Here is a 14,355-nt window from a genome sequence, read left to right on the forward strand (position 1 = left end):
ACCTATAATCATATGTTATCATGCACTAGAATCTCTATGTTACAAAATCACAATTTGAGCTGGAGTCATGGTTTATGTCAAACTCTATTTGCTATGAATATTATGTTCTCTTTTAATTCCAGTTCTTGATTAAAAAGATTTTCTCATCAAAAACTCTTTTCTGATTAAATCTTTCTGTCCTGGCCAGGAACTTGAAACATCAAGAACAATTAAATGAACATAGGATTTTATCCCTATTTACTTAGGGTAATAGATTCAATCTTGATCAACACCTACCTCCATATATAACTAGTAGGAGCCAACACATGCCCATATACCCATACACTGTACAAGTATGAAAGCAGTATCAAACTCAAACCACCTATATACAAGATAACTGTGCTATCTTAAATCTAAAGATTATATGCACTGATATGATTTATGACAATACATTGACAAGAGTAAACTCCATGTGCTTATCATAAATGTCACTAGTTCGGCCTACTTATCATGTATAAGTGCCTATCATGTTTGTTTTATGGCATGAGACTCACTATTCCATCTTATTTACATCTCATATAAATAACTTAGGAATAAACATGATTACAATCTTTCTAGATAAGTCATGTCCTTATTGTAAAGTATCCTCGATTGTGAACCTATTTATGATACTTTGTGCTAGAAATACTGTCACTTATATTCTTAATAACTTAAAAATAGAATTTCTAATAAAATATCAATGGACCTTTTCTATTACACATAAATATATTATGTAAACGAAAAAGTGAAAATGCCTTTTATTAATAAAAAAATGTACAAGATACATACTAAATGATATGCTCTAAGACATACTACTAACAATCTCCCACTAGCACTAGAGCCATTCATTATAATAACTTAGACCCATCTTCCCAAGATGTCGGTCTAACTGTGCTTGTGAAAAAGGCTTAGTGAATAGATCAGCTGGATTTTCAGCTGATGCTATTTTCTGCATGGCTACATCGCCTTGCCCAACTATCTTTTTGATAATGTGGTAGTGCTTTTCTATGTGTTTGGATTTTTGGTGAGACCGGGGTTCCTTAGCTTGTATGTCTGCTCCATTGTTTTCACGGTAAAGTGGAACTACTGACTCAATGGAAGGAACTACTGCAAGTTCTGTCACGAACTTCTTTATCCAAATAGCTTCCTTTGTAGCATATGATGCAGCAATATACTTAGCCTCGATAGTGGAATCTGCAGTCGTACTCTGTTTGGAACCCTTCCAACTGACTGCACCTCCATTACAAATGAATACATGCCCAGAGGTAGACTTTCTATCATCGATATCTGATTAGAAATCAGAATTATTATAACCATCCAATTGCAAGTCTCCACCTCCATAAATCAAGAATAAATCCTTAGTTCTTCTTAAGTACTTAAGGATATTCTTAACAGCTATTCAATGTTCCAAACCTGGATTGGATTGATATCTACTAGTCAAACTAACACCATAAGCGATATCCGGCCTGATATACAGCATTGCATACATCAAACTTCCAATAGCCGAAGCACATGGAATCCTGGCCATTTTATCTTTTTTCTTCAGGTGTCTTTGGAGACATTTCTTTAGAAAGGTGGATACCATGTCTCACTGGTAACAATCCTCTCTTGGAATCAAGCATGTTAAACTTCTTTAACACCTTTTCCAAGTATAAACTTTGGGATAAACCAATTATTCTTTTCGCTCTATCTCTATAGATGTGAATCCCAAGAATATAGGTTGCCTCCCCTAAGTCTTTCATGGAGAATGTATTTGACAACCATACCTTTACAGTTGTCAACATACCTATGTTGTTACCCATCAACAGAATATCATCCACATATAAGACAAGGAAAGTGACAGTTGTCACACCCTACTCCCCCGTAAGATGTAACATGATCCCGTAGTACACCTAATGAATTACCGTACTTTGTCTACCGATAACCCATTAGATATACTACAAGAGATTTTAAAATAATTTTCGTGAAATTTAAATCATCGATTAAAATCTGGTATTATGAAAGGTTTTCAAAATTTAGGCAAGTGCCGGCTGTATTTTGAGAAAACAGTTCTTCAATCTCGCAAAAGAAAATGCTCCCCATATGTTTTCTAAAATACAATTCCAATAACTTCATTTCAATTCACAATTCAAATCTCAATAAACAATCAATTCATTTTCAAACTAAGCTCATCATAAAGAAACATTTCATTGATTACAAGACTCAAAATTTATATTACAAAACTATTCAAGTAAATAAAATCTCAAATTTACATTTACAATAATTTACATTTAATTACATACCAAAATATTTTACAAGAGTTTTTATACAACTGCTCAAATAATTTACATACATATTATTACATACATACATCAAAACCTATGTACATGGGTATACCTATGATATACTTGGAGCTGATCTGAATGTGTCTTCAAAGAAGCTTACTCAATTGCTCTATGCTCTTTTCACCTGCGACAGCATACAAAGCTATCGTTGAGTGTTGAACTCAGTGTTGCATAACTATAATTTAAAACATAGTACAAGATACCTTAACAAAAATTACAGTAATTAATTTGGAAATCTAGATACTCATCAAATTCCAAAACTCAAAATATTCATTGCCAATAAAATAAATCATTTGTATAAAATGACTTTGGTCAAGAAATTCAATTTATCAAATCATAACCAACATTTAAGGTAATTCCAACAAAATCAATTATACATAAATCATAATTGAAATCATAATTCTTTACTATTTAAAAACATTCTTTATCTCGAAAACCGTTCTTTATCTCAAAAACCATTCTTTATCTCACTAACTATGCAAGACTAATCCGAAAGGGCCATCTTCGAGGTGATTCTAACTCCCTATGGTCAGGGAGGTTGAATCGGATTCTAACTCCCTATGGTCGGGGAGGTCGAATCATCGTGCACAGTATACATCACAATAATGAATCTTTCGAAAGGGCCATAACATAAAACTTAGATCTAACCTCTAATAAGAGGAGAATCTAAGTCTGTGCATGTACCATGATAATCAAAACACAACTAAGTCTATTGTCTTCTCAATAAATAAGAGAGACGGGTAATAACCTAGTCAAGCATCTATAGTGAGATATAAAATAATATCACAATCCTTTAAGTGAGCATAAATCACAATACAATTCGATTCAAAGTCAATTCCAATATCCAATAATTTTTATGCTCATCACAATTTAAATCATAAATTTGCATTTTTCCATGCAAATTGCCCATCACAATTCAAAACATGTTCTATCACAATTTTCCAAAACATAATTTATTCAATTCACAACAATGCTTAATACTTGTGGAAATACCATTTCACAAATCTAAATTCTACATACTATAACAATTTCAATAATCATTGAATTAAATCCAATGCTTGTTAAACATAATACATAAGAAAAACATGTCATTTAATCATATGAAATATTCAGAACAAAATCAGTTAAAAACTAATTATGCACAAACCTAATTTGAGTCGCTCCTAGGCCTTGACTTAATGTTCTTTATGCTTCTCAATATCCTTATCAACTGAAACACACAATTTGAAGTGTTTTAGTACTCATTTAAACTGTCTCTAAGAATAAGGCTTAATAATTAATTTATTGAATTCTATTATTTTCCTTAGTCAACCTAAAATGTTGACCCTCGATGCACTCTAGATGAATTAGGTTTAATGTTACCAATATATCACATTTTATAGCCTTTTAGTGTTGGTACATGTTACCAAATTCACTTTCAAGTATATTACATTTTATTGCAATTTGTCGGATTTCGGTGTACTCTTTTGACCTAGATGGATGACCTAGTTCCCTCTGTTTGTGAGTTTCGGTCCAAACTAAAAACTTGTAGGTCTATTTCTTATTATATGCAGGGCGAAATTTCAGGTCATTCTGAGTTGTGAAGACCAAGTTATGGTCAATTTACCAATGCTGGGCAGAATGCATCAAAATGGTAACTTTAGGTCACTTTTGGTTCGGCCAGTTTTGGTACCTGAAGTTGTGCAAGCTATTTGGCTTGGTTCTGGCCATTTCTGGGCTTTGATGTCTTCATAAGAATTGTAGATATATATCTAAACTATTCATGGTAAAAATTTCAGGTCATTTGGACCTGTTTTGAATGAGTCATGGCAAAAACACTAACTGCTGCCCAAATGGTAAATTTTCAGACTTTCAAGTCACTAATTCGAATTTAGTCATTTTTCAAGTTACCTTCTAGGCAGAATTTAGGTAAGCTTCCTTCATGAAAGTTGGCACATTTTGTGCATAGTTTCACCTCCAATTGGCCTCATACCAATTGGACTCACACACTTAGGGTTCTAAGCCAAAACATACACTGCCCTACTACACACTTCTCATCACTTATCAATTACATATTCAACACTTACCAACTTACTTCCTTCATGCCAATTCTGGTTTGTACCTTACCACTAACCACTTTAACAACACATTTTTAGTCATTTTGGACAGCTTGTAACCATTCTCAATATGCACACTATAATACAGAATTTTCCAAAGTCCATTTATATCATTTAACCACATGAACATACCCCATTTACATGCCCAATTCCAAACCATTATACACATATCCATGCTACCATCAATAACAACATCTTAAACAATCATAAACAAGTAAAAACAAGCTACATATATTGAATTTCCATGGCTACCAAAATATACATCTCCATTAAAACATCAAACTTCAAAAATTCTTCCATAAATCAACTACCCACAACCTTGGTTACACTTTTAATGAAACAAGAATTGAAAACACTCACTTACCACTTTTGAAGTTCATCAAAACTCCACCAAAACTTATCTTTCTTGCTCCAAGTATGCTGCCCAAGGTATGGTGGTCAAGTTTAATGAAGGGAGCTTAAGGTTTTTATGGCTAAATCATGGTGCATGGAGGTGTATTCACTTTGGCCATGGGAGCTTTCATTGGAGAGCTTCAGCTGGTGCAAATTGTGGAGGTTGAAGATGACTTATGCTGTCCTATTTGTGATATTTTAATGTCCACTAACTTCACTTAGTGGAGCACTAAGTGTGGTTAAGAATAATTAATCCAAAGTTTCACAATTCCCACTTTTTACCTCATTCTTTTTCTATTTAAATTATGTGCCACCATTTTAATTTTCTATGACATTTTCAAAGTGTACTATAATTTATTTTTAATGGAAATTTAGGGCAAAAGACAACTCGGGGTGTCAAATGACCACAATGCCCCTATTCGGGTTGCATTCCCGATTTTTCGGTAACATCGAGTTTTGTCGTTTTCTCGATTTCTCGTTTTTCTTTGTACTAATTAATTAATTTTTCTTTGATATTTCTAATGACATTTATACTTCAATAGATGTTTATTTAAGTCTTAAAAATATTTTCCAGGGTTCCCCGTGGTCCAGGGCTAGTCAACGGTCCATGTCACAACTTCCCGGTGCGGTCATCCATCGTTATGGTTCTCGGCTCGTTTAACTTGGTTACATTTCTTTGCTATTATTTTTCCTTTGTTTTTCTTGTATTTTCTTTTCTTGTATTTCATTATTTTATGTCTCCTCACTAACATTTAAATGTAGTTCTAGGCATTCTAGCTATCCGGACAGACACTGGTCACCGGAACAGTAGAACGCACAACCGAACATAGGAGTGTTACAACAGCACTATCACTTACCTTCTTATATACACATTGCTCATCCTCATTTTTGATAAAACCAAATGACTTAATGGCTTCATCAAAACGGATGTTCCAACTCCTCGAAGCTTGTTTCAACCCATAAATGGATCGTTTTAGCTTGCATACTTTGGAACCATCTTGGGATTCAAAAACCCCTAGGTTGTTCCATGAAAATGTTTCTTCAATGTATCCATTGAGAAAAGCTGTTTTGACACCCATCTGCCAAATCTCATAATCATATTATACAGCTATTGCTAATAGAATCGTATTTGATTTAAGCATGACAACAGGCGAGAAAGTCTCCTTATAGTCGATTCCTTGCCTTTGGCGACCAATTTTCTTCTTGAAAACCCATTTGTACCCTATAGGTACAATACCTTCAAGTGGGTCAACAAGATCCCAAACTTGATTCTTATACATGGAATCAATCTCGGATTTCATAGCATCAATCCATTTTAAAGAGTCTATATCTGATATAGCTTCTTCATAGGTAAGTGGATCATCTCCATGATCTACTTTTTCATGAGTAGACAACTCTTGTTCTTCTTTATGAAGGAAACCATATCTCACTGGTGGGTGAGATACCCTGGTTGTTCTACGAGGAACAGCTGTAGATGTTTCATCAATAGGTGTAGGTTGACTAGATGGATTTATATCCATCTGATCTATTGGTTAGTCAGAATTCTTCAATTCTAACTCTATTTGCCTTCCTTTGCCTTTTTCTTGAACAAACTGTTGTTCAAGAAATGTGGCATCTCTACTTACCACAACCTTTTGTGATGTAGGCAAATAAAAATAATATCCAAAACTATCTTTTGGATATCCAACAAATTGACCATTTTCTGATCTAGTTTCCAATTTATTAGTGTTCAACTTTTTGATATAAGCTAGATAATCTCAAATCTTAACATGCTTAAGACTTAGTTTTCTTTCACGCCATATCTCATAAGGTGTGGAAGATACTGATTTTGATGGAATCCTATTCAAAATATACAAAGCTGATTCTAATGCAAATCCCTAAAAGGAGATTGGCATATTAGTATAGCTCATCATACTACGTGCCATATCCAATAGGGTACGATTTCTCCTTTCAGATACAACATTCAGTTGTGGTGTTCCTAGAGGAGTCAGTTGGGAAACAATGCAATGTTCTTTCAAGTATTCATCAAATTCAATACTCAAGTATTTACCTCCACGATCCGATCGAAGAACTTTAATACTTTTTCCTGTTTGATTTTCTACTTCAAATTTAAATTCTTTGAACTTTTCAAAGGATTCATGTTTGTATTTCATCAAATACAAATAACCAAACCTTGATTTGTCATCAGTAAAGGTAACAAAGTAATGAAAAACATCTCTAGCCATTTCCTTAAATGGACCACATACTTCACTATGTATTAGATCCAAAATATTTTCAGCTCTTAGTCATTGTCTAACAAAGGATGATCTAGTCATTTTGCCTTGAAGGCAGAATTCACAAGTTGGAGTAGGTCCAAAACCTAATGAGGATAAAATCCTCATTTTCTCCAACTTTGCAATCCTATCTTTTGCAACATGACCTAACCTTAAGTGCCAAATATATTTTGAACTTGAGTTGATTTTCATCATGGCATTGCATTCTTTTAGATTGCTTGCATTAGATTTGTACTTAACATTATTATCTAGATAATAAAGTCCATCATGCATATAACCCCAACCAACATATTTATTTCTAAAATAAATATTGCAAACATCATTTATGAACAAAAGTTCATAACCATCTCTAGTCAAACTAGATATAGAAATGATATTCTTAAAAGGCATCAGGTGCATGCAAAACCTTAGTTAAATACAAAACATGTCCACACATGTATAATGATTTAGATCCTATGTCTAAGGCTTCAACAGTTAAGCAATTGCCAACCCGGAGTCTAATATCTCGTTACTGCAAGCTAGTATTACTTGCTATACTCTGGGCAGTTCCTATTACTGTACCCATCCTTCTGGCAATGGAAAAATTTTCATTTGCTTCCATTAGCTTTGGTCTTCCCTTTCTGTTTAGCTATCTTCTTGGAAGGACCAGGAATCTGAGGTTTCTTTTTCTTATTGTCCTTCTTCTTGTTGGACTTTCCAGCAGAAGAAGATGCAAACAAAGCTATCTCTTTTCCTTTATTGCCTGGCATATTCTTTTGGGTAATAATTAGCACGTTAATTAGACCAGCCAAGGTGCATTCCTGCTTAGTCATATGGAAATTTTTCACAAAATTCCCCAATGACTCAGGAAGGGACTGAAGGATTAAATCTGTCTGCATTTGAAAAATCCATGTTAAAGTCAAGATGTTCCAATAGCTCAATCAGCTGAATCATCTTGTGGACATGATTCCCAACATTCTGTCCCTCAGACATCCTCATGTGGAACAGCTGTCTAGATATCTCATACTTAGCATTCCTGCTGTGCTGACCATACAACTCTTATAGGTGAAGGAGGATCTCACTCACACTCTGCATGTTCTCATGCTGCTTCTGTAACTCATTACTCATAGAAGCAAGCATGTAATACTTGGCTCTCATTTCATGCTCCTTCCACTTGTCCAAAGTTTCATGTTCCTCTTGTGTGGCCTCTGAAAGTAAGGGACCAGGAACATTTGAGTCTAGAACATATCCTATATGTTCAAGGTTCAGGACAAGTTTTAAATTTCTTAGCCAATAAGATAAATTAGGTCCTGTCAACCTATTGCGATCAAGTATGCTTACAAGGATATTGGATGGTGGTGGTTGCGGTGTGCTCATTATTATCAGAAAATTAATTGCAGAAAATAACCAGATTAATTAGAAAATGTATCATGTATTTAACCAAAATAATTATAGTCTTTTAATCAAACTGGTCCTCCCACTAACTTAGCGAATCCTACACTTCCAAATTAGAAAAAAGAAATCCTAGTTGGATGGATTTCTAGTGGGTGATTGAATTCTTATAATCTTATTGATCATCCTCAAGTACATCCATTATTGGAATTACAATAAACTATAAGTGAGCAGCTCCTTGCCAATCACATCTTATGTGAGGTTCAATCCTTTACCTAGCCCCTAATGCTCAAAATCTCAGGTGCATCCATTATTGACTTATCTTGCATTAGTTAAGTTGATCCCATTGAGCTAGTAATTATGTAACACCGTCACTGTATCCATTCCATACATTCTATTGTTCCGGTGACCGGTGTCGGTCTGGACAGCTAGAATGTCTGGAAAAATATTTAAACTAAACTGAGGAACCATAATTAACTCAAATATTAATAAGAAAAATATAGGAAAATTTTAGAAATAAAATACAACCAAGTTAAGTGAGTCGGTGCCCTAGCGATGGGTAACCCAGTGGGAAGTTGCGGTCCTCGCAACTAGGAGCCCTAGACTCAGGAGAAAATTCATAAGATAAATTTTGGGACTCCAGAGAAGAGTCATTGAGGTTTCTATAGCATTAGAATGCCAAGAAAATGCTTAGAAAATTTTTTCAATCAGTACAAACAATTTTAGTCTGTTAAGCCAAATGGATGGCATTTTGGTCATTTCGTCTTCAGAGATGATTTTTAGCCGACTTTTCCTGTTAAGTAAATAATTATTATGATATAAAATGTGAATAAATATTGCTAAAAATTAAATTGAAAATGAGTAGAGAAGAAAAAAAAAGAAAATGAAAGAAAATGTCAATTATGACATCACATGATGTCACTAAAGCACTCCCACCCAATCACATTGTGACACATGTCCATAAACCACTTAAAAGGCATAAAATGGGCTGAAAATTTGAAGAAACCAATCTGTTTCTTCCCTTTCCCATTTCCAGCCGTGACTCTCATATTCCCTTTCCCTAACCCATTCCTCTATGAAAGCTTAAGGCAAGCTTGAGACAACCCACCAAATCACCTCTAAACCCTAACTTCTCTTCATGAAAAATTGTCCCTACCACTAGAGCAAGCCTTGGACAGCAATTTGAAGAGGAAAAAGAAAGGTTTTGGCAAGCTTGGGAGTATCTCCAACAAGGTTAGTGACCAATCTCCTTCCATTCTTGTTTAATTCATGTATATTAACATGAGATAAATGGAAATTGTAAGAAAAACAAAATAAAACTTATGTGCATTCACCCCTACAATTTTGGTAGCTTAGGGGTGGTTAGGGTTTGATGAATTTACTTAAAGTAAAGTGTTTATGAGCTGCCCATAGCATGAGATGAGTGCTTGAACATGTAAGAGTAAGTGAAATGCAAGTGTGATGCATGAATGAACCTTGAAAATGTCGACACTTGAAAAACATTAGGGTTTGCTCATGTAATAGTATGTTAACATTGTAATGGTCAATTAGTGACCATTTGAATATGTGTGAGGAGGAATTGAAGTGAGTAAGGATGCTGGAGTTGAACTTAGGCATGCTGCCCTTGGTGACCTGCAGGACTGGTTGTGAGTCCAGCAGGTTTGGGCAGCTATAAATGGAGTTGCATAGGTTCAATTGATGCAAGGCCAATTGGACATGAAACTAGACACATAATTGCACAACTTTGGTGAAGAAACCCTGCCCAGAAAATCAAACCAAGTTAACCTAAAAATTGTCCTAATCTGGGTGACTTGCATTCTGCCTGGGCAAAATGACCAAATAAATAGTATTTATTTATTTGGTCATAACTCAGTGTAAAAAGGTCTAGTTCACCTGAAATTTTATCAGTAGATAGCTGAGACATAGATCTACAACTTTCATGAAGAAACTAAACACAAATTTTGATCATAACATGTCCAAAAACTGACCTATATTCAGTGTACAAAACCTATAGAATTGGTTCTGCCCAGAAAAATCTGAAAAATTGTAATTCGGCCATTTATGGTGTTTAGGCCATAACTTGAGCTACAAAACTCCAAATGGAGTGATTCAAAAAAAAGAAATGTAACTAGACACAATAAGGAACAACTTTCATGCAGACAATTTTGCCAAATTCTTACTGTACAAATGACTAATGGAACAGTAAACTTAGTGCTTGAAATCTGAAAATTGTGAATAACTAACATTAAGTTTTGAAATGGAATTGGCAACCAATGCTAACAACTTTGGAATGCAAAATGTGCTATGTTGGTGATATTTGAACCAATATACCTATTATCTATAAAAAGTGAACATTTTAGTTGACTAATGAAGTGAATAGTAACCTTACATATAAAGTACAAATATTTAAGAAATGACTTTATAATATGCCCTAGTAGGCCTAATGTGATTGGTTTGGATAGGTTGGCATACCAATAGGGTTCTGATAGCATTACTGCGTATGATGTATGGCTCCATGCCATTCTGTGATGATAGCCTATTACTATACTGATTATGATGTTATACTTGGCTTTATGCCTTATTGCTTTTATAGCTTATTAGCCATTCTGTTTGTACACCGGGAAACACATTGTGACCGATGGAGTGATGGCCCGAGGTACCTGGTACCCAGTACTAGTTTACTCGTTTATCCAGTCTGGTCAATTTGTATAGGTTACTTGGGCATGAAAAACTATAACTGTAATTGAACTGATTATTAAAGAAAATAAGAAAATGAAATGTCAAGATAAAGATCAAGAGTGATTACAATAAAATATAAAGAAGCTAAAAAATCATCAAGAAAACAATTAACAAAATGCATGAAGAAGTTAATATCATAAAATGTAATTAGCCTTCGACTAAACAATAAGTTAGTAAATATTCATTTCTTATGAACACAATAACTAGGAAATTTTTACTTTTATTTGTATATTATATTTTCTTGTATTATTGGCGCTACTAAGCTTTATGCTTAGCGCGTTGCTTTTGCAATGTGTAGGTACTGAAGATTTGGACAGAGAGCCCAGTAGACCACAGACTGGGTAAGGCCGTTCACAGTTCTGCTTAGTGTCCATGTCACCTCATAGGCTATAGTGCATTGGTAGGACACTAGGTCCCATTTTTTATTTTGTAATTTTTGTAAGTTTTGTAATTAAACTCTTATCTTGTCGTGTATATTTGAAACAAATGTAATATAATTTTATATTAATGTAAGTATTTGTAACTTGTGATTATAAATAACATATGAGAATTTATTTATGATTTGAGCATGATGATGATGTGGAATGAATGAATGACAAATGGAGGAATTGTTAAGAAATTGTTGTAAATTGATGTGATACAAATGGAGTTTGAGAATGATTGGAAATTACTGGAAGCGTTTTTCACAGGTTCCGAAGAACTGTCTTCTCAATTTTTAGCCGGCACTCTGCCGAATTTTCTGAAAAATTTTTGGAACCTTAAATTAATTCATAATTTTAATAAATAAATTAAATGGCATAAATTTCACTTTGTGACTAATAAATGAATAAATAAATAAATTAAGAAAGAGTAAATTGTAATGAAATAAGATATGGTGCTCTGGCACACTGTGTGGCATATCTTGCTCGGTTACACTGTAAACAGGTAAGGGGTGTCACAAATTATGCAAATAATTTTAATGTCCTCAGGTACATCCAATATCGGGCACCAAACCATTTACACATTTACAACATCTCATGTTTAACAATTATTCTTAAGAAAATCTCTTAAATTAATTACATCTTATTCAAGTATTTAAAATTTCTTAAAATAATTGCCTCAATGGAGGGCCCATGTTATAATTACTTTAATTATATCATTTTCAACTTAATCATTTGTTTAGAAGATTTTGTCGTTGTCCTAATTACTATTAAGGTCTCACTTTGCACATTATCCCATTAGCATGCATATATCATATACTTGCATAAATTCCCAAACATCTCATGCATTCATGGATAATAAATATGGTATGATCATGGACTTTCTAAGGGATTCAATTCTGAGCCACCAAGAATTGAATCAGGGCATTCCTAGGTGCATTTCTTTCATTCATATTACAAGAGTTGCTAAAGGAGTACATAATAAACACTTGATCTTGAATTCCTCCCATTGGTCCCACTAATGCTCTTGACCTCCTTGATCTTCTTGCAATCTAATTATATAGTAATCCTTGGCATACCAAGGCGAATTTACAAGAACTAAATAAATGAAATTACAACCCAAAAAATATTACAACCTTTATAATACAAACCCAAAATAAATTAAAATTAATTAATTAATTTACAACCCAAAGAAACATAAAAGAAATAAATCCAATCACATTAGTCTTTTATTGTTCGTGATCATCCATCATGCATATCACTATTTAACAATTAAATAAAACATACATACTTAAATTAAATTGAATATCTCATATTCAACTTAAAAATCTAGATTTGAATATGATTCAAAGAAATTTAAAAATTCATATTTGAATCACATTCAAACAAATTTAAAAATTCATATTTGAATCACGTTCAAACAAATTTAAAAATTCATATTTGAATCAAAATTTAATTGTGTGATTAAAACTCTAAATTAAACACTTTAATTAATCATGGGCCTAATTATGCGCCTTGAAAACAAGCCCACATTAAAGTCCAAAGCCATGCGCATGGTTGGATGCAGCAAACCATGCGCACCAATGGAGTTCATCTCCATACCGCCACCTATTCCTTGCAACCAGCAATGAATCAATCATCTTATGATCAAATCACACAATTAAATCATATAAAAAACAATCTAAATGGCAAATATAGTGGCTCTAATACCAATTGAAGGAGCGGAAGCATGAAAAACATAAGTTTAGATTATTGAATTCAAAAATTTTTCATCTAGGATCACATGCATCATGCAAGATTTATTTTTATCTATTTGATTTCAATGATAAAAAGTATGTTAAAACTCTTTTAATATGTTTTTGGATCTATATTTGTCATTTAAGATTTTAGAATTAACAGATTATTTCATTAGAACCCTAGATTAGATCAAGAACAAGTGCACTAACCTTTTTGATGCACTGCAGTGTATTTGGCACCCTTGGATGTGCCTAGGACATCATATGTTGTTCCTCTAGCTTGTTCACACCAAGATCACCAATGGTAGCCCCTTGAATATCTTTTAAAGCTTTCGAAATCAATTAGAAAATCAGGTTTTGCCTTTTGAGATATTACAGATGTAAACAGGACACTAAAAACAATTTCTAGTATTTTTAATTCAAGACATTATTGGCAAATCTCTTTGAATTGATGAGAGATGAAGAATATGAGAAGAAGAAAACTCCAAGGGTGGCGGCACCAAGAGAATACAGCACCTTGTATTTTTTGTTCTTTCATCCTTACACTTATATAGCTAGGTTACCACTAAAAACCCTTGCCACATGTCACCTTCTGATTGGCTCTAGGTTTAATTAACCCAATCACATTGTGCCAAGTGTCAAACCTATATTTAATCTTGACTTTGATCATCTTACATGATTAAAAGTTATATGGCAATCTTATGAGTAGTGCCATGTGTCACCATCTCATGGTGCCACATGTCACCCTATTAAATGATCAAAATACTCCTGTGCCTTAATTTTGAGTTCTCAACCCAAAATAATTATTTCTCTTCTTCTAATCAATTTATATCAAATATAAATTAATTAATTAATCTCTATTAATTAATTTCTCATTAATTAAATTCATATTTAAACACTTCAAATATAAATTTAACTTGTCACACCCTACCCCTCTGTAAGGCATAACATGATCCCGTAGTATACCTAATGAATTACCAACTTCG

Source organism: Hevea brasiliensis, chromosome 5, assembly GCF_030052815.1.
Source record: "Hevea brasiliensis isolate MT/VB/25A 57/8 chromosome 5, ASM3005281v1, whole genome shotgun sequence".
In the NCBI taxonomy this organism is placed as follows: Eukaryota; Viridiplantae; Streptophyta; class Magnoliopsida; order Malpighiales; family Euphorbiaceae; genus Hevea; species Hevea brasiliensis.